This window comes from Lithobates pipiens, unplaced genomic scaffold, assembly GCF_037356315.1.
Source record: "Lithobates pipiens isolate NorthernLeopardFrog02 unplaced genomic scaffold, aLitPip1_a1.2 Scaffold_28, whole genome shotgun sequence".
Lineage (NCBI taxonomy): Eukaryota > Metazoa > Chordata > Amphibia > Anura > Ranidae > Lithobates > Lithobates pipiens.
Genome location: NW_027507789.1, coordinates 207,190,202 through 207,218,023, shown reverse-complemented (window position 1 = coordinate 207,218,023; position 27,822 = coordinate 207,190,202).

The following is a 27,822-nucleotide window of genomic DNA, read 5'->3' as shown; positions in this document are numbered from 1 at the left end:
TGAGAACGCCCATAAACGCTCACGCTAATAAACGCTCATAAACGCTAGTACAAAACGCTGTTAAAAGCATGTTTTTCAACCAGCGTTTTCTGCCAGCAATCTGGCGTCCAGAAAAAGCTTTTTTGAGCTTCAGTGTGCAATGGAGCTTTATCAGTGGCGGGAGAGGGGCCCAACCACTCCCGCTGCGCTCTGGTGCCCCCCGCCGCTTACCAGAGCTGTCGATATCAGCGGAGGTGATCGGATGCTTGTCCTTCCTGGGTATGGAGACGAGTGAGGGGAAGATGGCCCCCACCCGTCTCCGTAACATTCTAGGGTGGAAGTGACGTCAAAACGTCACGTCCGCTTATAGCGCTTAGGGCTCTTTCACACTACCGCTCCGTTCAGGCGGACCTGAGCGGATGCTCCATTGAGGTCTATGGAGAGTCGAATGTCAGCGGTGACATGTCCGCTGACATCCGACCCGCTCCGATCTGAAAAAGTGTGACGGAGGAAAAATCTACTTTTCCATCCGTCATCGGATCGGATGACGACGGACACTGCGGTCCGTCGTCATCCGATCTCCCATAGGGAAGAGCGGCGCTCTGACAGGTCCGTCTCCCTGCGAAGTGTGCAGAGATGGACCTGTCATCTTCCTGCTCAGCAGAGATCGACGGAGCGATCCCTGTTGAGCAAGCGGATGTCCACGGGGCGGCTCATCACTGATCCGTCCCATGTGAAAGGACCCTAAAAGGGCCATTTAAAAAAAAAAAAAAAAAATTCAAATGACACATTTTTTTATTTTTTATTTTTTTATTTATTGCATTTTAGTGTAAATATGAGATGTGAAGTCTTTTTGTCCCCAGATCTCATATTGAAGAGGACCTGTCATGCTTTTTTTCTATTACAAGGGATGTTTACATTCCTTGTAATAGGAATAAAAGTGACACAATTTTTTTTTTTTTTAAAAGAACAGTGTAAAAAAAAAAAAAAGGTAAAATAAATTAAAAAAATGTTAATGCTCCCCGTCCCGCCGAGCTCACATGCAGAAGCAAACGCATGCGTGAATAGCGCCCACATATGAAAACAGTGTTCAAACCACCCGAGAGCAATAATTCTAGCCCTAAACCTCCTCTGAAACTCAAAACATGCAACCTGCAGAATTTTTTTAAACGTCGCCTATGGATATTTTTAAGGGTAAAAGTTTGTCGCCATTCCACGAGCGGACGCAATTTTGAAGCGTGACATGTTGGGTGTCAATTTACTGGGCGTAACATTATCTTTCAAAATATAAAAAAAAATTGGGCTAACTTTACTGCGCTTATAAGACCGCTGCGCAAATATATTGTTACCAGAATTATTGCAACGACCGCAATTTTATTCTCTAGGGTGTTAGAAAAAAAAACGTATAATGTTTTGGGGTTCTAAATAATTTTCTAGCTAAAAAAACTGTTTTTAACTTGTAAACAACAAATCTCAGAAAGAAGCTTGGTCCTTAAGTGCTTAATAAGTGAAACAAGTATTTGATTCCCTATCAATCAGCAAGATTTCTGGCTCTCAGGTGTTTTCTATACAGGTAACAAGCTGAGCTTAGGAACACTCTCTTAAAAGGGAGTGCTCCTAATCTCAGCTTGTTATCTATATAAGGTAGTGCCTCAATCTAAAAGGTAAACAAAAATAGGGGTGGGTACCAACATCCTTGAACTTGGAATGATGAAAAATGGGTGTGTCAGGGGCTACTCCAAAAATTGCCCCACGGCAACAAAAATAGTTGTGAACTATCTCGGTACCCAAGGATTTAGATAGTAAGTATAAAAGTATAAATTTATTGAAAAAGGACAAAAATGAAGGGCATTGGATATAACAATATATCAAATGGTTATTGCATACTGTTACAAGTGATACAAACAAGAAACAGGTAAACCCCACAAGGGTATGGGGAGAAAAGATGCAGGTCCAAATGTGATCCTCTACATGTTTCGCGACAGTGGTTGTTTCTTCAGGAGGAGTTGACCATAAACATCTATAGAATTATACAATCTTATAGTATTCTATAGGGGGAGAGAGAGTCACTGTGCATCGACGTCACGCACTGCTCGCCGGGTGTGCAGCGTCCCTGTGGCGCTGCCTTCCCGGCGGGCATTTTCCACCTCCACGAGGGCTGAGCGTGGTTGTGAGGGTGCCGGGTCTTGGCGCCTTCTCCCGTTCATGGCACTCGTGCTTGTGACATTAGGGGCAGTCCGGTGGCGGTGCACGTTTATTTATGGACGGTTGCCCTGGTCGGACCTGGTCACACGGGGCTCCTGCACACACTAGTTCTCATGTCCCTCCTGCACCAGGGCTCTTCTCTCCCCCTTCTCCAGCACCAGGTCATTTTTGTACAGTTTGCAGTCACTTTGTTTGATTGTCGTTCATACACACTCCTGTCCTCAGGTATCTTGGTGGCAACCTTTCACCATGGCTGTCCACCCTCACTCCCGTTCACCCATTTTTAACCATGTTATTACCAGTTACCACTGTTTTAGGAATTGGCGTTTAATGTGTATTTCTATTTGTATGTATATGGAAATTATGTGTGTAATGTTGTTATTTACGGAATAAATATCTTACTTTCCACCATTGTATTAATTTCAACCATGTGATTCATTCAAAGTTTCACCCTCTTGCTCCTAATTTTAACAATATCATTGTCAGGGATGGAGGCACATGACCTTACCAGGCCATGGCCTCATTTGAAGTCCCAATGTTTCCCCTCCCCCTTTTCCCCAATTTTTGATTCCTGATGTTGACCCAGAAAGCGACATTTGATATCACTTCCGGGCCAGCCTCTCAGTGTCCCCAGGCACAATGTCCGGAAAAGAATGTACTGCAATGCGATGTGCATTGCATTACATCCGGTGGAGCCCATCATTAAAGAGAACCCATCACCAAAAAAAAAAGTTTTAATACAAAAAAATGAAAGTTACACCCAAGCACATAAAACCCTGTTTTTTGAGCCCCCCACCTATAAAAACGTATGAATGTAAACACACACTTCGGGGCGCCTTCACAAGAAATTGTTGATTGCAATACACAGGTAGGTTACATATCGCTGCATGTGCCGCAGTGAGAGCAATATTTTTAAAACCAGACCTCCTCCGTAACACTAAACTGATGACCTATAGGGGGCTTTTGAAATGTCATCTAATTAAAATATAGGGTAATGAAATTTGTCACCATTTCACGGACGCATGCAAATTTAAGGTTTGACATGTTAGCTATTAATTTACTCATTGCAACCTCATCTTTTAGATTTTACCAAAAAATCTGGTAATTTATTATGTTCTTGTGCTCTAAAATTAACGTTAATATATTTTTTATTGAAATTTTGTAAAATACCTTTATTCTCTAGAGTGTCTGCTTTCAGAAAATATATAATGTTTTGGGGGTTTTATGTAATCTTCAGGCCTAAAAGGATTTTTTAAGTATGTGTGCAAAAAAACAAAAAAGGCTCTGGCAGCGAACGGGTTCATACACTCTTAGACCCCTTTCACACCACACCGCCCATTGCGTCGGCGGTAAAACGCCGCTATTTTTAGCGGCGTTTTACCGCTGGATTTGCGGAGCATTTCGGCCGCTAGCGGGGTGCTTTTACCCCCACTAGCAGCGGCGAAAGGTTTAAAACTGCCGGCAATACTCCGCAATAGCGGCATTTTGCCGGCGGTGATACAGCGCTGCCCCATTGATTTCAATGGGGAGCAGCGGTGGAGGAGCGGTAAACACACTGCTCCTTCACCGCTCCAAAGAAGCTGCTGGCATTACTTTTTTCTGATGTTCTGCCAGCGCACCGCTGTAGTGTGAAAGCCCTCGGGGGTTTCACACTACACACAATGGTGCAGCTTCTTTAGGGCGGATTGTAGGCGCTATTTCTAGCGCTATAGCGCCTGCAAAACACCCTGGTGTGAAAGGGGTGTTACTGCTAGTTGTATCCGTAACAGGAGATACAATAACACTCCCATTACCGGCTGTATCTGTACAGGTGGTAGAATAACACTCTCATTACCGGCTGTATCTGTACAGGTGGTAGAATAACACTCTCATTACCGGCTGTATCTGTACAGGTGGTAGAATAACACTCTCATTACCGGCTGTATCTGTACAGGTGGTAGAATAACACTCTCATTACCGGCTGTATCTGTACAGGAGATAGAATAACACTCTCATTATTGGTTGTATCAGTACAGGTGGTAGAATAACACTTGTATTATCGGTTATATCTGTACAAGTGGTAGAATAACACTCATTACCCACAGTATCTGTACATGAGATAGAATAACACTCTCATTATTGGTTGTATCAGTATAGGTGGTAGAATAACACTCTAATGCCACGTACACACGACCGGACTTTTCAACATCAAAGGTCCGACGGAACAATTGCGGCAGACCATTCGATCGTGTGTGGGCTGCAGCGGACTTTTGATTTGCAAAAATCCGACAGACTTTAGAAATGGAACATGTTTCAAATTTTTCCGCCGGACCCAGTTCCTACCGAGAAATCCGTTCGTGTGTGTGCTAGTCCGACGGACAAAAACCGACGCGAGGGCAGCTATTGGCTACTGGCTATGAACTTCCTTATTCTAGTCCGGTCGTACGTCATCACGTTCGAATCCGTCGGACTTTGGTGTGATTGTGTGTGGCCAAGTCCGTTCATTCGGAAAGTCCGTCAGAACTCCGTCGAAAGTCTGTCGGACCTAGTCCCTCGAAAAGTCCGGTCGTGTGTACGCGGCATTATTATCGGTTGTATCTGTACAGGTGGTAGAATAACAGTTTCATTTTCGGCAGTATCTGTACATGAGATAGAACAACACTCTCATTATTGGCTGTATCGGTGCAGGAGATAGAATAACACTCTCATTATCGGTTGTATCTGTACAGGAGGTAGAATAACACTATCATTATTGGTTGTATTTGTACATGAGATAGAATAACACTATCATTATTGGTTATATCAGTATAGGTGGTAGAATAACACTCTTATTAACGGTTGTATCTGTACAGGATGTAGAATAACACTCTCATTATCAGTTGTATTTGTACATGAGATAGAACAACACTCTCATTATCGGCTGTATCAGTGCAGGAGATAGAATAACCCTCGTTATTGGTTGTATTTGTATATGAGATAGAATAACACTCTCATTATCAGCTGTATCTGTACAGGTGGTAGAATAACACTCTTATTGGTGGTTGTATCTGTACATGAGATAGAATAACACTAATTATTGGTTGTATCAGTACAAGAGATTAAATAACACTCTCATTACCGGCTGTATCTGTACAGGTAATAGATTAACACTCTCATTATCGGTTGTATTTGTTCATGGGATAGAACAACACTCTCATTATCGGCTGTATCAGTGGAGGAGATAGAATAACACTTGTTATCGGTTGTATTTGTACATGAGATAGAATAACACTCTCATTATCGGTTGTATCTGTACAAGTGGTAGAATAACACTTTTATTGTCGGTTGTATCTGTACCGGAGATAGAATAACACTCTCATTATCGGTTGTATCTGTACATGACCAGTGTAGTTCAGAGGTACCCAACTTGCCTCTTACTGCTATACCACTTGTACTCCACCATCCCCATTTCTTACCCTTCTAAAATGATGAGACCACACCTTAATTTTGGAGTATAAATGGCCATAGCAGCCTATTTATTATTCACACCATATAAATAACTCCAATATCAAATATATACCAAAATATCACCTCCGTAACAACTTGTTCAACTCCAGTCTGTTGGTCTTTGACGGCACCCCGGAACTCCAACACATATTCCACCAATACACTGCGGGACCTTTTTCCACACGATAGGCCTCCAGCGGATAACCTGCTCGGAGACAACCCCCTTCCCGCAGTGCAACCATTACAGTATTCCAGCTAACCTTTCGCTGGAATACACCGGAGGGGCACATACTACCGATGAGCCCCCCACCCCTTTCCATCACATATGTTTACTGCCACCGTCAAAGACCAACAAAACACCGCCACAGCCCGCAAGGATGACACCTTACCCTTAAGGGCTCCCCCACACCCCCGGGGCCCGCTGGATCCCATCTTTGAGTCCCAGAGCCCAGAAAACAATCCCCACTACCTAGAGGTGTATTCTAACAACCCCAATTACAGGCCCACATTAGTTTCCACCTCTACTTTCCTGATCACCAGGCCCCCCATTCTGAGCCACAACCTCCCGACCACCTGAGCGTTAGACAACTGTACGAAGTCGTAAAATATCTGACTTAACGTCCGAGATCAGCTCCCTGATCATTCAAACCCAAAAGCATTACCCCTTGCATGCATAACCCAAATGGCCGGCGGTTTATCCCGCCGCGCCTAACGTTCCACTTCCCATATCACCTTGCCGCACCTCAACCCCCATACACCTAGCCAGTGAACACATGCCTCCCTCCTCTAACTACCCAACTGTCTGCCAACCGATCTTGCATCTGCTCTCCTGGCCCCCCCAACAAACATACAGATAACAAAGAAAATCCAGACAAGGCGTATAAGTCCTCCATCTGGACAAAAACAAAACAAAAACGGCAAAGGTAGCACCAACTTTAAAGTAAACCAATGTAACCCCATACCACAAACACAGCTCGTATGTACAGACTACTCCCCCACTCATGTGTTTTTTTTTTTGTTTTTTTTATTATTATTTATTCCACCACCACATGAAGGCATAGGTAAATGCGTAATCGCTTTGCTTCCCACCTACCATTCCTCCTTACCGCCGCCTCATCCAACCCATATCTGGCAGCTTCTAAAGCTGCCCCGATGTGGAAGGAGTGTGAAGCGTATTCTGCACCATCCAACCTTGCATCCCAGTGGCATTTTCAGAACACCCACCCAAACTGGAACCTCGACCAATACTTCCCAGCCTTGTGCCACATGAACTGCCCCCCATGCCATCTGTTCCAAACCCTAGAAACCCTCTAAACGTTTTATCCCTTTTTTTTTTTTTTTCTTTTTTTTTTATTATTTGATGATTTATTTATTTTATTTTTATTTATTTTTTATTACTCCGAATCCTGGTAACACAAACAGCAGCACCTCCACCCCTCTAACCCTTTGATAATTTTTTTTTTTTTTTTTGTCCAACCCAAACTCCTTTTTTCAATCCACCCTGCACAGCAGGTTAAACAAAAGCCAAAAACCCACCAGTTTCTGCTCGATGGCAGATACCAACCCCGTTTACCAAGTTCCTGGAACCACAGTACCACCAACAACTTTACCCCCCACACAGCCATGTTCGACCTCAGACTCCTGCACTGAACAACCCACCCTTCTTTTCATACCTTTACATAAGCTGCCCATGTGGACTCACTGGCTGACTGCCCTGTTACCTCCCGTGGTGACTCCAATGCCATCTCCCCTATCCAGCCCGAGTAGGGAACCCCTCCCCCTCTGTGTCCGGCTAACTCTCTGAACCTATCCCACCGAAAACAGATGCACGAGTAAGCCCCCCGTGTTTCCGAAGCCTGCAAGATGAATAGCATATAGAAAATGTTCAACTGCACCTAACGCAACACAAAATGGCATAGCCACAGTATGACCAGTTGTGACAATGCGAACATGTGGTTGACCACGTAACCACACCCACATAATCACAATTCAACTCCGTGTCAGGTTCCTGCATGACCCTTACCCCAGCTCCATAGCTGGAACCACTGGAAAAATTCCAATAGCACAAATTTACGAATGAACACCCCACTTCCACCCAACAAACTTGGGGCCAAATTCCTCACTCTATTGCCCCTGAAAGAGAAATTTCCCCCAAACCTGTTTACCCCGCCGTGTTCGTTACCTCTTTTCCCATCGACCCGGCATCCACCCATCATCCGTTATATGTGGCCAAGAACTCGTACCAAACCTTCGAACCCTCCCCGTGTTCCGCATTTAACTGTTTAAATTATCCAGGGCCTGAAACCCCCACTGTAGCAGACGGCAGCCGTCGGCCAAAACCCGTGCATTGGAATAAAACCGGCAGGTGAAATTGAACTTACCCAGCAATGAATGCAAAGTCCTCAACTGTACCTCACGCCGTCCCTGGGCCTTACACACCCCCTTCTATAGTACCTCCAACTTGGTCACTGACAGATGACCCTCCGTAACCCCTGAAACAATCACAATGCCAGAACAAAATAGTACAATATCCCTCGTCGGCCCCCTGTGTTTTTGCAGCCAATGGCACTAATGAACCTACCTGCAATGTGCTGCAATGTATAAAGTATAATCGCACACACATCGGAGGAAGGCGGCCCAACACACAAACGTCCAAGCCATGTATGATTGAATCAGGGACCGACACGTCTCTACCCCCCCACTCCGGTAAAGAACTAAACATCTAATCATAGCCCACTAAATTGAGAAACCCATGGGCAGGCATCGTTCCAAGTAAAAAACTCCTCTTGCCAGCATCTATCCAGCAGCCAAAGCTCTCCGAATAAACTGGAAGCAAGTGGAACAGCTGTGTACGTGAAGTATCGGACACAGTGCACCGCATCGGATTATGACAGAACTCTTTTTTTTTTTTTTTTTTTGACAGATAAGTGGGGAAACAAGGCGAAACGTGTCTGGTTCCTTCTCAGGCACCACCCCCACTGTAGACCCCATTAAAAACCCCGGAGGCAAGCAGCCTCGCTATTTCCATATCTACTTACGAAAGGCTGCAACCTTTGCTCCCCTTTCCAAAAGTCATCCCTGGTGTGACTAGGCTCGCCTGTACATTGTCCTCACATGAAGCCACAATACAATGGATGGGTCCCCCCACCCTTTTAACACTCGTGTTTAACTCAACTGACAGAAGCTCACATTGCACTGCCAACCCAACCCTTTCTTTTCAGCCGAGGGGGGTATAGTTGCCTCTACTACTACAGAAACCGCATCCAGAAGCCGCTATCCTTTGATCCCCATTAAGAAACGGCCATACCGACCTGCGCGGTCTAAACCGCTCATCATCCCGTAGCCAATCAGATCCCCCTTTTTAACATGTGCACCTACCAATGGCCTACATATAACAGAACAACGCCAAACCATGTTCGGGTTCTTCCCCCCATGACAATCGCATAATGGCGACTGCCTTCGGCAAAAGCGATCGGTACCTCCTCGCACCTTCATCCTTTTCCCTTGATCTTCCTGCTTGACCCTATACACTTAAAATGTAAATTCCCCCCCCTTTTTTTTTTTTTTTTAAAGGTGGCCATAACGAGAAGATCTCCACACACTTGCCTTTTCAAATCGTATCCCGGACCCCCTATTTAATTGTGTTCCCAGGGGACCCTCAAAGCACCCTGTTCCCAGGGGACCCTCAAAGCACCCGTACATCTCACATTTTTATCTATTTATTTATTTTTATTTATTTTATATTTATTTATTTATTTATTTTGCATCTGCAATTCTTACCATCTCCATCCTACCATTACCTGACAACCCCACCACTGCACCACTGTCCCCAAACTGGCAGGTGCACCGCCCGCCACTTGTGGGCCAGCATCCACCACCTCTGTTCAAGGAGGAGCAACTACTGCCGACATTGCACCCCCTTTTCCAACCCCCCAACAAATCCTGCAATGCAACTTAAACGAAAAACATTTAGACATTATTTGACTTACCAGGCTGACTGGAACCCCAACAGCTGCCTCGCTTGCCTCCATCGCTGGCTTGCATTCCTGCGGCTCCACCTCCTTGCACACTGACAGCTCGCCTTCCGACCTGTGGTCCCAGACCAGGACCGGTGGTGTCATAAGCCCCCCCAGGCAAAGAGGTCCTGGGGGCCGTGGAGTCCCTCCGTAGTACTGCCTGTCTCACCCCTGAAGCTCCGCCACCTGCCACAGTTCCACACATGCCCTCACATACTATGACCTGGAAGGTCAACCTCGTCCTTCCACCGCCAACTTGTGCCATCTCGAGCCGCCGGTATAGGCCACGCCCCCCGTGGAGCCCCGCCCCCTTTAAAAAAAACTTTTTTTTTTTTTTTTTGTATAAGCAGCCTGATGGCCATAATAATAAGTCTCCCTCCTAAGCCTTCCTCCCCGCGCAGCGATGCAGGCAGAGGAGGTAGTAGTCCTGCGATTCATAAGCGGGGAAGCGGCACCATAACGGCCCGTGGCCCCGCCCACCGAGCTGGGCTGGTGGCGTGGAGTCCACCCAGACCCTGTTCAGGCAGACGGCTGGCTATTCTTTGCTGGGGGACTGGATTGTTCCCCCCACAGGGCTCCTTGCCTGGCGCATGGTCCCAGATGAGGGCCCTGGTGAAAACAGAGCGCCAGAGGCTGCAAACTCTGCATGCACAGCAACCATCACCTCCCAGCCACGATCAGCTCACCTGGTCATCCATAAAGGCCCTCATCCGAGTGACATCTCAGCCATGTTGGAGGAGCAGAGCAAAAAAACTGCCTCCTCATTTCTTTCTCCACAACTTTCTGTTTCCCAGCCCAGCCCCGCCTCCTCCTTATATATTACCACTCCCCCTTGGACTTTTCTCACTGTCCCCTCCCCTCTAATCTCTTCATATTAACCCATGCATTGTCTCCCCTAAACACATGGTCATGCCCGGCCCTGCACTACTTTTTCTTTTCTGTCTTTTCCGTTCCGGGCCTCACTGGAGATAGATATATATACACTTTTTTTCTGGCTGAATTCGTTTAGAAAAGATACAGTAAATACATACATATTTACACTGTTATTGACAGTTGTATCAGTGTAGAAGATAAAACGACACTCTGGTTGCTGACTGTATCTGTACAGGAGATATAAATACACTGTTAGGGCTCATTCACATGCGGAGAAAAAAATGCTGCATTTGGATGCATCTTTTCTGCATGAAAGAAAGATCCTGCATTAATTACAAAAGTACTTACTTAAATTAAAAAGTACCTGCGTTCAAGTGTATTTATGCGCATACATACATAAAACCTGCAGATCTACATGCGTAAAATCGCCAGCTGTCCCAATTTATTTTTATTTGCGCAACTAAATGCAGCACATATTTTTGTATGTAGACACAACTGTGTGTATGAGCTCAATGATTACTATAGTGCTGCCTTTAGATGTATGAACAACTATTTGCTGTCCGTATCGAAACGCAGCCATTTTATGCCCCAGAGAAGCACGGATTAAGAATGCAATGATATAAGGAGTGCTGGACATGACAGTGTGGATGAGGGACACAGAGGGTTAAGCTTTATGGGTGGAGCTGAGGAAAAAGTTTTGCAGGAAACAAGTTCAGTGTAGGGGAGGGGTCATATAAAAGGGTGGGTCGCAGGGGGCCGCCAAGGTGCCTGGCAGGGCCGGTTTCAGACGCCGGCATGCTGGGGGCGGTGGGGGACGACGGGCATTGCCGGCTGTTCCGGATCGCAGGGACCGGGAGGACCGCTCAGAGCACAGGGGGATGGCGGCGTCCCCGGTGCGCGCTGGGGAGGTCGGGTCCGAGAGTGAGCTGTCCCAGGAGGAAGACGTGTCCTTTGCTGCGCCTGGACTGGTGCAGGTCGGCGGGGCCCCAGTGGGGCCAGGTAAGTTGCATGATTCTTCTTTGCTGACGGAAGCCCTGCGAGGTTTGATGGGGGTGGCACAGGGGGGGTTCTGGGGCCCTGGGGTCCCGGGACGGCATGGGGGGTTTCGGTTGGTCCGTCGGGGGGGCGGGGCAGGTTGCCTCGGGGGGGCCCTCGGGTCCGCTGCAGGAGCTGTTGGAGGGGTTGCAGGCCCTGGTGGGCAGGCTTGCAGGGGGCTCGGGGACGCCACAGGTGGGCCCCTGGCTGAGTCAAGGGGTAGGGGCCGGGGGGTCCGGGGCTGCGCCGGTGGTGGACACCCCGACCGTGGTGGCATCGGGGATGTGGACGCGGGGGCTGGGGGCTCGGGGGTTCCCCCGGTGGCCGCGGACCCAGGGGCGCGGTCCGATGTGGTTAGGCTCGCGGAGGCAGCCCGGTGTGAAGTCTATGTGTGCTTCGAAAGCCCATTGGGGGCACATTTGAAGCAGGAGGTGCGGGACAAGATCGGCAAGGGTGAGTATGTGCAGATTTTCTCTTTGCTCCCCCTCGAGAAGTTTAACTTGGATAGGGTCAAGCCGGACAGTTCCAAGAAGGACGACGAGGAGAACCGTAGGTATCGGCTGATCCCGCGCACATTTGCGAATTGGCTTCAGGCGTTCGCTATCTTGGCTAGCGTGATAGGGGAAAAGAACCCCGAGCATTGCTCGGCGTTGTTTTGTTATATGGACGCGATTGGTGAGGCTTATCGGGTGTATGGGGGGTTGGCGTGGCTGCGCTATGACGAGCAGTTCCGGCAGCGTAAGGCGGTGCGGGGGGAACTGCGCTGGGACCACAAGGACATAAGCCTCTGGATGAGGCTTATGTCTGCGGCACGGACGCCTACTCCGTTTCTTCAGGGGGGGGGGCCGGGAGTGCGTCGTCCTCGGGGCTGCCGGCCGGAAAGAAGTGGGGGGTGTGCTGGCCCTTCAATGAAGGGGCTTGTAAATTCAGGGGCGCTTGCCGATTCAAACACGAGTGCTCCGGCTGCGGCGGCAACCACGCCCTGTCCCGCTGTTTCAAAAAGGGTAAGCGCGCCGGCGACGCCGGTCACAAAAGGGATGACGCCGGTGAACCTGGGAAGGATGCTTCCTTTCCTAAATAGGTATCCGGATAGTGAGGCGGCGCGGGGGTTGATTTTGGGTTTTCGGGACGGTTTCAAGATTCCCTGTTCATTAGCGGGGGTGCCGCCGATAGCTCGGAACTTGCGATCAGCATTGGATCAACCGGGGGTGGTCGACGAAAAATTGGGTAAGGAGGTGGCGCTGGGCCGGATGGGCGGGCCTTTCGAAGTGCAACCATGGGGGGACCTGGTGGTTTCCCCGCTGGGTGTAGTTCCTAAGAAGGAGCCGGGGAAGTTTTCGCTTGATTCATCATCATCTTCTTTTCCGAAAGGGGGATCGGTCAACGATTTCATTGACTCGGAGGCGTGTACGGTTTCCGACACGTCTTTTGATGCGGGGGTTCGGTGGGTCAGGCGGTATGGTCGCGGGGCTCTTATGGCCAAGGCAGATGTGGAATCGGCATTTCGGTTGCTACCAGTCCACCCGGAGGCAGCCCGGTGTGAAGTCTATGTGTGCTTCGAAAGCCCATTGGGGGCACATTTGAAGCAGGAGGTGCGGGACAAGATCGGCAAGGGTGAGTATGTGCAGATTTTCTCTTTGCTCCCCCTCGAGAAGTTTAACTTGGATAGGGTCAAGCCGGACAGTTCCAAGAAGGACGACGAGGAGAACCGTAGGTATCGGCTGATCCCGCGCACATTTGCGAATTGGCTTCAGGCGTTCGCTATCTTGGCTAGCGTGATAGGGGAAAAGAACCCCGAGCATTGCTCGGCGTTGTTTTGTTATATGGACGCGATTGGTGAGGCTTATCGGGTGTATGGGGGGTTGGCGTGGCTGCGCTATGACGAGCAGTTCCGGCACCCTATCCAAGTTAAACTTCTCGAGGGGGAGCAAAGAGAAAATCTGCACATACTCACCCTTGCCGATCTTGTCCCGCACCTCCTGCTTCAAATGTGCCCCCAATGGGCTTTCGAAGCACACATAGACTTCACACCGGGCTGCCTCCGGTGGACTGGTAGCAACCGAAATGCCGATTCCACATCTGCCTTGGCCATAAGAGCCCCGCGACCATACCGCCTGACCCACCGAACCCCCGCATCAAAAGACGTGTCGGAAACCGTACACGCCTCCGGGTCAATGAAATCGTTGACCGATCCCCCTTTCGGAAAAGAAGATGATGATGAATCAAGCGAAAACTTCCCCGGCTCCTTCTTAGGAACTACACCCAGCGGGGAAACCACCAGGTCCCCCCATGGTTGCACTTCGAAAGGCCCGCCCATCCGGCCCAGCGCCACCTCCTTACCCAATTTTTCGTCGACCACCCCCGGTTGTTGGGGTGCCATTGGCGGGGCAAGTTCTATGTGGATTTGTGCCTGCCCATGGGTTGTTCCATTTCCTGCGCCTATTTTGAAGCTTTTAGCTCGTTTTTGGAATGGGTGGTGAGAGACATTTCGGGCCTGGAGTCGGTCATCCACTATTTGGACGACTTTCTGTGCGTGGGCCCGCCTGCCTCCAATGTGTGTGCGATTCTTCTGTCCACGTTGCAGCACATTGCGGGCAGGTTCGGGGTGCCGTTAGTGGGGGACAAGACGGAAGGCCCAGTTACGGAATTTAGTTTTTTGGGGATAGTGATTGATTCGCTGGCAATGGAGTGTCGATTGCCAGAGAATAAATTACGGGATCTGCAAGCAGAGTTGGCAGGGATGCAGGGCCGGCAGAAGGTTCAGCTTAGGGCCCTGCAGTCCCTGTTAGGCAAGCTGAATTTCGCTTGCCGGATCATCCCTATGGGCCGTGTGTTCTGCCGACGGCTGTCTGGGGCCACCGCCGGGGTGACAGGACCTAACCATTTTGTGCGGTTACGGAAGGAACACAGGGAGGACCTACGGGCGTGGCATGAATTTTTGGCATCGTATAACGGGCGGGCCATGTGGATGTCGGGGCCAGTGAGCAATTTCGATGTGGAGTTGGTCACTGACGCGGCTGGGTCTGCGGGTTATGGGGCATTTTTTCGGGGACGGTGGAGTGCTGAACCTTGGCCGCGCTCGTGGGAGGTTGAAGGGTTGCTGGGCAATTTGGTTCTGCTTGAATTATTCCCGGTGGTGTTGGCTTTGGAGCTGTGGGGGGAGGAGTTTCGTAATTTGAAGTTGCGCATCAATTGCGATAACATGGGGGTGGTTCAGGTCATCAATCGGATTACTGCTTCCTCGCCCCCGGTCATCCGGCTGCTACGGCAGCTGGTTTTTCGGTGTTTGAGGCTCAATGTTTACGTTTATGCAGTGCACATACCTGGGGTAGAGAATTCCTTGGCTGACTCGCTCTCTCGTTTTCAGTGGGACAAGTTCCGGCAGCTGGCGCCGGGAGCGGAGGAGTCGGGGGCGCCCTGCCCCGGGTGGATGTGGGAGCTGCCCTTGGAATCGCTGCAAGTTGGTTAAAGAGGTCACTGAGTGAGTCTACGTGGTCCGCTTATTCTAGGGCATGGGCGGAATGGTGGGCATTACTACGAGAGGTTGGCGTGGCTGGTCGGGGCTCTGATCAGCGCTGGGTGGTCTTGTACTGGGTGGCCCGGAACATGGAGATGGGACTGTCGTCTGCGTCTATTGAGCGGAAGCTGGCGGGGTTGGCCTTTTTGTTTAAGATGTGGGGCGAGCCGGACGGGACGAAGGATTTTTGGGTGCGTTGAAGGGGTACAGGAAAGATCGGAGGGGTCGGGATGCGCGCCGGCCGGTGTCGTTTGACAATTTGGTGTCAATTTGTTCTCGGCTGGTGGACATTTGTTCTTCTGCTTACGAGGCCGTTCTGTTTACGGCGGCTTTTTCGTTGGCGTTCTATGGGGCGTTTAGGATAGGGGAGTTGGTGTGTCGCTCAAAACGGGTGGCTGGGGATTTGTTGGATCAGGATGTACAGGTGGCTGCTGATCGGGTGAGTATAAGGTTGCGTAGGTCCAAGACTGACCAACGGGGTAAGGGAGTGGCGATTACACTGCTCGCCTTGCCGGGCTCGGCTGTGTGCCCGGTGGCGGCGGTACGGGCTTTCCGGGCGGTGCGGCCTGCAGGGGCGGCCCCCTTTTTTGATGCATGCGGAGGGCTCTTTTCTATCCAGGTTTCAGTTTGTGTCAATGCCTGCGGGCGGTGGGTTTGGATGAACGGGAATACGCGTCACATTCTTTCCGGATCGGGGCGGCCACGGAAGCTGCTCGATGTGGGCTGGAGGAGGCGGTTGTTCGCCGGATTGGTAGGTGGGAGTCTAGGAGGTTCCGCTCCTATGTCCGGCCGCAGTTGGTCCTGGGGTAATTCGGGGGCGGCTGGGAGTGTTTTTGCTGTTGGGAATTTTGGGGGAGTACTGTGTTTGTGAGTATTACGTTGGTTGTTGTGTTATTTCTTTTGTTTTTATTCCAGATGGAGGTTCTCCGCGCCTCGTTTGGATCCTGGGGCATTCGTACGTGTGCTGGGGGGCCAGGAGAGGCGATTCTCGGCCGGCAGGCAGGCAATTGGGTATCCCTAGGCGGGAGGCTAGGGTGATGTGGCTGGGGTTCCCGGGTATGCGGTGGGAGCGTGTTATGAGGGAGGTGGAACGCTTTGCTTTGAGGGACAGGCCCCCGGATGTGCTGGTTATTCACGCGGGGGGCAACGACCTGGGCGTTCGGAAGGTGAAGGACATTTTAGCGGACATGAAGGCGGACGTGTTGCGCCTGCGGGTCCTTTTCCCGGGTACCATTTTGGTGTGGTCGGACATTGTGGCCAGAACGGTGTGGCGGTGGGCTAGGTCTTTGGCCAGCATTGAGAAAACAAGGATCAGGGTGAATAAAGTGGTTGGGAGGTTTGTGGTGCAGAATGGGGGCATTGTGGTTCGGCATCGAGAGTTGGAGGTGAACGTTGGTCTTTATGTTCGGAAGGATGGCGTTCACCTCTCGGACGTGGGTATTGACCTTTGGTCATTGGGTCTGCAGGAGGGTATACAAAAAGCTCTTCGGGTGTGGGGTGGCCCTCAAGGTTGAGGGGGTCACCCTTTCGGGCTGTGGCGGTGTGTTTTCTGGTGGTTTCTGACGGTAGACAGGTACTCAGAAGGGATCTGAGGGTGTGGGGGGCTCATCTAACGATCGGCCCCTCTGGGTATTCCTGAACGTTGGAGGGAATACGGTTATGTTCACTGGCGGAAGTTGTCTCCGACCGGTCACAGGTGGAGGCCTTTGGGAAGTTGGTCAGGTGTACCGCAGTGATTTGGTATTGGCTTAAGTGGGGTCACCGTCAGAGATCACCAGAATGGGCAGTTAGGCCGCGTACACATGGGCGGACTGTTCGCCCAACTTTGTTCGTCAAACAATCCGACAAACAGTCCGCTCAAAATTTGCATGAACGGACTTGACCACACACGATGAACGAACAGTCCGCTGAAAGCGTGCGCGATGATGTGAACGGCACGTACGACGGGACGAGAAATTCGACGTCCAATACACTGCAATGCAACCTTCGCCGTGTAAATCCTTTCTGAGCATGCGCGAAACTTAGTTTGTCGAACAAGCCTACACACGAGCGGACTGTCCGCTGAAACCAAGTTTCAGCAGACTGTCTTACGGAAATTCCGAAAAACTTTGTTTGTCAGACTGTCCGCTGAAACTGTCCGCTGAAGCCCACACACGAGTGGACTGTCCGCTGAAACACTGTTCAGCGGACAAAGTTGGGCGAACAGTCCGCCCGTGTGTACGCGGCCTTAATGTTATTTAATGTGGTTTAATGTTAATAAAGTTATTTTTATTTATATATTTATATATATTTATATATTTTCATATTTACAAGTTATTGGAGTGAATTTTGAGTTATGTTTAATAAAGCCTGTTGTGGCCAGTTTACTCCAACCTATGGTGTGGTCTCGTTTCTAATAGGGGAAGGTATGGGTAAGGAATAATATAAGGGGAACATTCAGACTACACTAGTCATGTGAATGAGCCCTTATTAACCACAGAATCATTACAAGAGCCGACAATGCACTCTTATCAACGGCTGTATCAGTATAAGAGATCTAATTACAATCTTATTACCGACTGTATCAGTACAGGAAATATAATTACGTTCTTATTGTCGGTTGTATCAGGACAGGAGCTATAATTACACACTTCTTATAGACTGTATCTGTAAAGGGGATGTAATAACACAGTTATTACTGACTTTACCTCTACAAGAGATATAATTACATTGTTATTTCTCACTGTATTTGTAAAGGGGATGTAATTACATTGTTATTACTGACTTTAGCTCTACAGGAGATACAATTACATTGTTATTACTGACTGTATCTTAAAGAGGAAGTAAACCCTGATGAGTTTACTTCCTCTTTCATTCCCTGCAAAGGCAAAGCATAATGGACTACTATGCATCGCATAGTAGTCCATTATGTGTCACTTACCTGACACAGGAGCCAGCGAAGTCGCCGCTGTCCCCTGTAGTCCGCCGCATCCATCTTGCTGGTGGCGTCTCGCAGCTCCGCCGCTGTCTTTCGGAGCATGCGCACGGGAGCCGACACGCGCGGCAGATCCATTGTTGGAAATGCCGCGCTCAGTGCGCCTGCACGTCGCTGTCTACGGCGCATGCGCCGCAGACAGCGGTGCCTGTCTTCAGGGCAAATATCTCCTAAACCGTATAGGTTTAGGAGATATTTCTTGGACCTACAGGTAAGCCTTAATCTAGGCTTACCTGTAGGTCAAAGTGGTTTGTAAGGGTTTACAACCACTTTAACCAGTGACAACTGGTGGTTAATATTTGGGGGATGGGGGAGGGGGCGGCAAACAGACCTGGTCCTCTCACTCCCACCCCCTCCCACGCGCACGCACCCGTCTCTCAATCCACTCGCACTACTGCCACCCACCCCTGCGGCTCTCGATCCACTAGCACTAACGCTGTGGCCTTAACTTATACTGTGGCAGAGGTGCGCTGAGGAGGACCAGGTGGTGGTGCACTGCTGAATCCGGGCTCCTGGAAGAGGCTGTTGCTGCCGCTGGGGCCATTGCTTCTCCTCCCGACCCAACAAGAGGTGGGTCCACAGACCCGATTGGCCGGGAGTCCTAAGACTCCCGGCCAATCGGGTCCTCAGACCCGCTTCCTGATTGGTCAGGAGGAGAGGCAGGAAGAGATAAGTGAATATTAATAAGCCATCGTTTCTAATTTTTACTGACTCGTTAATTACGGGAATAGTACCACTGGATTGGCATAGGGCCAATGTGGTGCCTATATAGGGCCAATGTGGTGCCTATATTTAAATAGGGAACAAAGTCTTTACAAGTAACTATAGACCTGCTAGTTTAACTTCTATAGTCAGGAAGATACTGGAGAGTTTAAAAAAAAGACCACATAGACGAGTTCTTGCTGGAAAAAAAAATATTTTAGGCATTTTGTGAAAGACAAATCTGATTTCTTTTTATAAGGGAGTAAGTAAAACCTCGGACAGAGGGGTGGCGGTGGATGTGGTATTAGTGAAAAAAATACTAAAGCGCTGGTATGAATAATCAAATACAGGTGATAAATAGAAGATAACTAAATAATTAAGCTGCAACCATCCTAGTGATGATCAGACACCGTGAATTATGTGATAAAAGTTGTAAATAATGATGCGCTCTAATTAACCTTCTACTCAAGGCACAGATAATAAATAAATAAAAGTGCCGAAGACTAAAAACCCTCTATGTGCTGGTAAAAATCCATGCTATAATGAATCCATGTTAAAATAAATAAATATAATCACTGATAATGGAGACTAATAAACCATAAGTGCACATAATAACTTACAAATCAGTATAAGGTTAGCCACCAGTGCTGGTACTGGTTAGGAGAATAAATAAAAATGATTGGTTGGCTGGATAAAATATAAGACAGGAACCAATACAAGATCCCCGTTGTTTGCTGCACACCACAGATCCGTCCAGAAAATGTTTAATAATGTTCAGCTAAAAAATCTTGTACTTTTTATCTTTCAAAAAGTGTTTCCCAGTGCTAAACTTTTCACCCAAATTCTAAATGTCTGCATTTGTACATTTTAAAAACCAATATATAGGAATATATAATATATATAAAGGAAAGTAGTAGTAAAAAAAAAAAGTCCCTTGTGGATTCAATTAACCTTTTTTCGGGTTAACTCTCCTTTAAGGGGGTGTGGCAGGGGGCGTGTCCTATACCTACATACATTTGCTAGTAGGTGTCCCTCATTCCCATCTCAAAATGTTGGGAGGTATGTAAATACGGGTGATAAAACATCACACTCAATACGTGTTGTATTAGTACAAAAGAGATATACAATATACTCTCTAGATTTTTGTTTTTTAAATCAGATTTTATTTTATTTGAGAAAGTTTTAAAGACATAGACAAGTAAAAACATTAAACAAAATACACCACCAAAAAAAAAAAAAGCCACAAAATACAAAAACTCTACAAACAAATAGAGCATACTTAAAAGCCATCATAACAATACATGAATAAATAGCATAATAATACCAGCCAGATTTGCATATGGGCTCTGCTTTTAATAAAATAAACCACACAGCTAAATCGACAAGAGCCTAAAGCCTAACTCAATACAATGCTCATATGGTCTAGCCAAGGTGACCGAATTGCATCAAACCGATTTAATGAGATGCTAAGAAAATAAGTGGGTCTCCCATGAGAAACACACTTGCTATGATCAAGTATCCAGTCGGATAGGGTCGGAGGATGCCGGGAAGTCCACTTTAGGGAAATTTGTCTTTGCGTCACGAACAGAGCAAGTCCAACAGTAATCTGGTGGCTTAAGCATGAAGAAGTCCACATAGCCCAATAAGCATGTAAGTGGATCCACTGAAAGGTTTACACCTAAAAGCCCATTAAGTGTACCCACAACCTTCGCCCAGTACCTCTAGAATGGGGGGTCGGCAAGCCGCCAATCACGGGGAGCTGACAGGCTCTGCCTCCCCATAAATTCTGCCACTCTTGTTCACTGCAGAGCAGAGAGCGGAAGGCATCATAGAAAAATAGGAAGGATGGAGCACCCACAATGCCACATCCGTAATGTATTAAAGGAAAACAAAGAAGATATCAAATAGATATCAACAGGTCGGACTTTTAAGGCATGGAAGCAAATAGGAAAGTAGAAAAAAATATTTATTTTATTGAAAAATACAATATCATAACATTGTTCAAAACAATATAAAAATCATATGAAATTATATAATTTGTACATTGAGCCCTTGTGCATCGCGTCTACATGTTTCGCCATAAAGGCTTCCTCAGGACACAGAAAAAGGTTCAAAGACAAAGCAAGAGAGAGCAACAATAAATCTCACTATCTGAAATGAGATATATCGGAGTTGAAATTCAAAACAATGCATATATACATAAACTTTGCATTGTATGTCACATTTAAAAAGCATGTGCTCAACTATCCAGAAGGCAGGGAGGCAAGCATAATAAAAGGCATCATAGTGCTGAATGGAGGGTGGGGGGGGGGGGGGGGGGGGGTCTGACAGGAGCTGCTCAGTGATTGATTCCTAGAAACCAATCAGCAACATAGGAAATGTTAACTTTGGCAGCTCCTTCCCCCCACCCAGCACTATACTGTCTCCTGATCTCCTCTCTGCTGTACACACACTGGCAGGTAGGAAGTGCTACCTACACAGCGCTGTGTGTATGGGGGTGTGATGTAATGAGGGGCAGAGGACACTGTTTTGGGGTGGTACAGGACACTACAGTGGAGGGGTGATGTGCAGGGGGCAGAGGACACTGCTTTGGGGGGTACACTACTGTGAGGGGAGGGGGGCAGAGAGCACTGCTATGGGGGGGTGGCAGAAGATGCAATATTCTTCTTATTGGGAGTGTGCAAGTTTTTTTTTGTTTTGTTTTTTAAGGGCGCCACCCGGAATCCCATCCCCACATCCCCCGGGATATCATTGTTTTCTTCCATGTTGTCCAGGTAGTTCTCTACCTCAGAAAAGTTGGTCTACACCTTCCCTAGGGTTTAAGGGCATAGTAAATGTACAGTATCAGAGATCCCGATTTAACCACATCTGGGACAAGCCAAGTCAGCTCTTAGGCCTATAGCACACAAAAGTTCAAGGGTCCTATAGACCCTGTGTAAGATAAATATCTGGGTTAGCCTACAGGAAGGGAAGAGTGAAACAAGTTGGAGAGCCCGAAGAATCTCTTCCCAAACCTTATTCGGAATAGGCCCGATATCGTGTTCCCACTTTGCCCTGGAAGGCAAAGGGAATTTCTGAGCAGAGTTCTCTAAAATGGCTGAGTTAGGTAGCTGAGATAAGGCCTTTGGTGGAAGTCGCATTTACCACTCTCTCCAATTCTGGCACAGAAGAAAACAAAGCTGGGGAAGAAGAAAATTGAGCATGTAGGGTGTGACATAGCTGCAAATATTGGTAAAACCACCTAGGGTTCAAAGAAAATTTCCTTATCAGGTGCTCAAACGATTTAAGTAGGCCGTTCTCATATAGTTTTGCAAGCATATGGAATCCTGCCCGCTCCCGCCCATGGAAGACATGCCGGGTGGATAACTCAGGGAGGCTGTCATTGCCCAATATACACTCTCTAGTTACTAACTGTATCAATACAGGAGATATTGTACATCTACACACTCATTACCGGCTGTATAAGTAGAGGAGATAAGTGCTCTCTTCTTCCAGGCTGTAAGAGTACAGGTGCTATATAACAGTTCTATGCCTGGCTGTATTACTACAGGAGGCATAATTATACTCATTACTGGTTGAATGAGAACAGGAGGTTTAATAACACTCTTATTGGTGGTTCTATCGGTTCAAGAGAGATAATTAAACACTTATTACCGGCTGTACCACTACAGGAGATACAATTAAACTCATTACCGGCTGTATGAGTACAGAAGATATAATTACACACTAATTACTGGCTGCATCAGTACAGAAGAGATAATGACACATTTGTTAGCTGTACCAGTGCAGGAGATAAAATGACCCTGTTATTATCAGTGGTATCAGTACTAGAGAGGTACAGCAAATACTCTACCATTACCAACTGTAGCAATACAGGAGGTAAAAATACACTTATATTATTGACTGTATTCATACTCCCGTAGGAGCCGCTGGAAATTTGATGGATTGCCCCACAGCCAGGCCCACAATCTCAGCCACACTTGTCCTCAATGACCAGTCTAGGGTGTTGTTTTTATTTTTGGATAGGGTTAAGGGACTTAAGTGGGATACTCCAAAAACAGAAACTAGGTACAAGTCAAGGACAAATAAAACCTTTCTGAAAATCTGAAGCAGAAGTCCTTGCATGTGGCATACTGTGGACTTGGCTTGTAATAGAAGCAGACTTCTTTCTTTGTTGCATTAAGCCCTTGTACACACGGTCGGACATTCCGACGGAAGGTGTCGGATTGGACCGTGTTGTTGGATAATCCGACTGTGTGTGGGCTCCATCGGACTATTTCCGGACCAACTTGTCTATAAAATTTTACGACAACATGATCCGATCGGACTTTGTCCGATCATGTGTAGAGAATTCCAATCGGACAAAGTGCCACGCATGCTCAGATCAAATTCCTAAACCAAAGCTATTGGCTACTAGCTTGAACGTAGTCCCGTCCTAACGAAATAACGTCATCACGTTAAACCGGTTTTGTATCTAAAATTTTATCTTCTTCTTATCTAAATCGCATGTTAACATAGTTACAGTAATGAACATTGAAATAAAATATTATTCAGTACTTACCTTATATTTGTGATGTTTGTGCCGACTTCCGGGCTGTCCTCCCGTGGGAGTAAGCGTGGTTATCGGCCTCGCAATGGTCCCTGGGAAATTTCTTAGCCATTTCCCAAGAATCCATGGGGGACATAGTAATGCCGAAATCTCGTGAGATTTCAGAAGGAGGACGCCGGTCACGTGACGAGGGCGTGTCCGAAATTGCCCTTTTGGTTGATGGCAACCAGAAACTTTTACAGCGCTGCTCACTGCTATCAGTGAGCATGCGCGAGATGGAGCGGTGGATGCTGGGAGCCCAGCGTCATCGCATACAGGAAGTAAATGCCTGTGGGCTTCAGACGCCCACAGTAAAAATGGAAACCGCCGGACTGCTTTTTTAAAAGTTTCCCATTGCAATAAAATCGTCACGCCGGGGGTCAAAAACACGCCGATCGTGACTGCTAAGAGACGGTAGGAATCGCCCACCAGTGACACAGGTAAGAAAAAACAAAACCGCAGCGGAATCCCGCTTTAAGTACGATCAGATTTTCTGACAACTTTGTCTGACTGTGTGTATGCAACAGTTTCGGACAAAATCCGTCGACAAAATTTGACGGATTTGGTTGTCGGAATGTCCGACCGTGTGTACAAGGGCTAAGAGCAGATTGCCTTCACAGAGAACTAGATAGACTCAGCTTGTAAAGAACACCGTCCGATGTCCCCTTTGAACAAACACACAGTTGACTCTCTAGCACAAGAGCAATGGCAGCAGCCCAAAAGTCTCTAAGATCTCTCACAGCAGCCCATACTCACAAAATCTCCAGGGAGAGTTGGTTGCCTCCTTCCAACTTCCAAGCGACATCTTTCTCCAGTGATACCAGACTAGATCCTGAGCAGACAGCCCCTCAGACAGCTCTCTAGAGCTTCAGCATCCAGGCCCTCAGGTCGCCCACCTAAGGCCTCTCGAACAGCAAGCACTTGGCAGCGTTGCCTTGGAGGGCAAGAGCCCTCCAGGCTGGACTGATTCTCTGCAGGAAAATATCCAGAAGCCCAGTCCCTCAGAGTATTTATGCAGTTTCCCAGCAGCCTTCAGGGCCCTGCTCCCTGGGATTGGCCAGGGCTGCATAAATATGCATACTGCCACCTGCACAGCTCCACACCTATGTTCCAGCGAACTCTTACAGCTCTTTGGATAGAGGAGGGAGCTATCAGACTGGCAGCAGCTGAGAATGCAGAACTTACCTAATTACTCAGCTGCACTAGTTACCCAACACCAGGGCTTTTTTTTCAGCAGGAACATTGGGAAAACAGTTCTGGCACCTCCAGCACTGAATGGGGTAGTATTTTGTATTTTGGGAATCTATTTTTCTTGACTGCAGGATCGTACTTGGAGGTGGGTAGGGGATGGGACAAGGGGTGAAGCGGAGAGTACCTGCACCTATTCTTTGAGAAAAAAAAGACCTGCCTAATATTATTTCGCTAGTCACACAAGTGGGTGAACACTGCGCCCCGAGCCCACCCTTCTTGAAGCCAGTTAGAGCCTCCGGCTCCAAACACGTGCTTCGGAAAAAAATAAACCCACTGGAATCCATGCGTCCAGCACCTTGCATGTAGATTAGGGGTCTGGACGCATGGATTGGGGGGTGCCCCTGCGCCCCGTACTGACGGACCACCATTGACTGACTGTAACAGTACAGGAGATACACTTACAGTTTTGTTTTTGCCGGCTCTATCAGTACAGCAGAGACATTTACACACTTGTTTTCAACTGAACCAGTACAGGAGAGATGATTACACTTATTGCCTACTGTAGTGTAGCTCCATCCCTGAAGGAGCCGCTTGGTAATTTTGGGTTCTCTGTTATGCGCCTCAACCCCAAGAACAACCTCAGCCCCTCTGGCACACCTGGTTAAATAAAATCACTGCAGACACAAGTGCAAAACAAATTAGTATTTTACTAAGGATTTTAAGTCAGCAATAGAAAGGAAGGTTAAGGCAGATATATTCAATCTCAGCCTTGACCTTAGCAAGTTTACAAAAGATATGTAATGCAAAGAAAGATCACAATAAATCAACTGGTAATAACCTGTAGGCCCTGAAAGAACCTATGACTTCAGTTATAAAGGGAGAATGACCTTTCTGAGTCACATTGCTCCCTTAAATTCCCAATGTCAGGGGATCAGAAAGTAATTTATAAAACAACAACAATTCGTATAAAACAACAAAAACAATGTAAAAACAATGTAACAATTCGTAAGGAATGCAATATTCAGGTTTTGAGTAGGAGTTCCCCTTAATGTGCACTAATGTTATACACTGAGTCATTTAAGTGGAGGTAGAAGAAAGTGAATAAATCCCTGTAGTGTAGATGTCCAGAGACTTCAGCTAGCTCAACCAGGGCCCAGGGGAATTGCCGTGCAATGGCGACCAGCAACAAAGAATAATGTATGCAAAGTGTTTCCTTTGGAAGCTCTCATGCAAAAAAAGGGAATAAAAAGTGTCTGCATGCAGTGTCTTTGTAGTGTGTACACAGCATGGGCTTCCGCCTGCTCATCCATGATGATACCAAGGCTCAAGGCAATAGGATGTCCTGGAACAGGCTCTTGAAGGATCTGCCATTTGATGAAGGATGCCCAACTGGCAACCAGATGGCAACCAGATGACCCAGGGACCCAGCAATGTCTGTACAGGTATCCACACAGCTGATGGGGTATCTGCGATGGTGGATCTGTGTCCAGGGGTGAAGCGTGGACGCGCAGAAGATCCTCTGCTCGGTCCAGGCCTCAATATTCCCATGCAACAGCCAAGAGGAGAAGCTCCTTCTCCCGCATCTGATCTTGTGGTCTCCTTCTCTCTGTCTCTCCCCAGTCACACTCCTGACCATGAGCCTCTTCCCAGGCTCCTGGTTCTCTCTCCTCCCTGGTTTAGCGCAGCATTCTGGGGCTGTAGTTTGCTCCCTCAGGCTCCCAGTGGGGTTGCCACTCCCTACATCCCCCTTGATGCTCCATTCTCCCTCTTGTGATTGGCCCCCTTAATGCGGTCAATGGGGAGAGGAACAGAGCAGATGGCTGTCCCGTCCAGCGCCGCTTTTGCCAGAACAGCGGCATGAGGGGGAGAAAAGCCTGCAGCTGCTGTTCGTGTCTCCCTCTGATGAGCGGCTCCATTCCCCTGATGTCACCAAAACCTGTGCAGGCATCGCCTTTACTAAAAGCATCCCCACAACATGATGCTGCCACCACCATGTTTCACAGTGGGGATGGTGTGTTCAGGGTGATGTGCAGTGTTAGTTTTCCGCCACACATAGCATTTTGCTTTTAGGCCAAAAAGTTAAATTTTGGTCTCATCTGACCAGAGAACCAAAACATTTTGAAAACCATTTATCATTTTCCTTTCACTTCACAATTATGTAGCACTTTCTGTTGGTGTATCACATAAAATTCCAATAAAACACATTTACGTGTTTGGTTGTAACATGACAAAATGTGGAAAATTTAATGGAGTATTGTCAGGGCTGGGCTCAGCCTTTCCTTGTCTGAGCTGGCCACTCAGCTGTCAGCTAATTGCCAGCTCTTATCCCTCCACAGTGACTCACCTGTTGATGATATCCTGCTCGTCAGTCCTGCCTACTTAAGCCGTCCAGCCCAGATGATCTCTGCCTTCGCCTTGGTCAACATCACAGAGACTATCTCCTGCTTTCCTGTTAAAGACTTGCTTGGCTGACATTGCGTCTGGCTCCAGATCCTGCTTGCTGTTCCACTACGCTGTTCCCTGGCTTCCTGACTCTCTGGCTTGTCTGACTATGCGTTCTGGTTACGGAACTTTGGCTATGTTTTGACTACGCTTGTTCTATTTTCTTTTATTATTAAACAAATGTGATTTACCTGGACTTCTGTCTCGATTTGATTTACGGTTTCTGACAGGTATGAATACTTTTTCAAGACACTGTATGTATAACATACTTTATATCATGACTGTATTGTTTTTTTGTAGATGAATTCAAGTATTGTGAACAACAAAATGCGTCTATTTAATTGCGTGCGTTTTTCATACAACCTAATATACTATGATAAGTTGTTTTGATATGTTTTCTGTGACCTCGGCTATATGAGGCTTTTTATTGTATGTCTAAATAAAGCCTACATTTTATTATATATATATATATTTTTTTTTTTTTTTTCTTTGGTGTGTGTAGTAAATATTATATGCTTTCCTAGTAGCACATTTATAGTCCTTATTTCGGATTTCATTTTGTGTTGAATATCACAATCCACTTTACAGCTGGTAGAGGTCATTCTTAATTTTCTGAGTGGCCTCAAATCTACCACAAATGTAGGCGCTAGCGCTACTCTCGTTATGCTGGAAATAAAATTGTGAGCATATCTGTTCTAATATAGTGCCCCTGAATCAGTTTTAAAGCAAAATGTCTATACTTGTGTTGCTATAATGCTTGTGTTGCTAGAAATGATAAGATTTTGATACATATATACAAAAAAAAAAGATCCTTTTTTCTGTAATGGATTGGCAG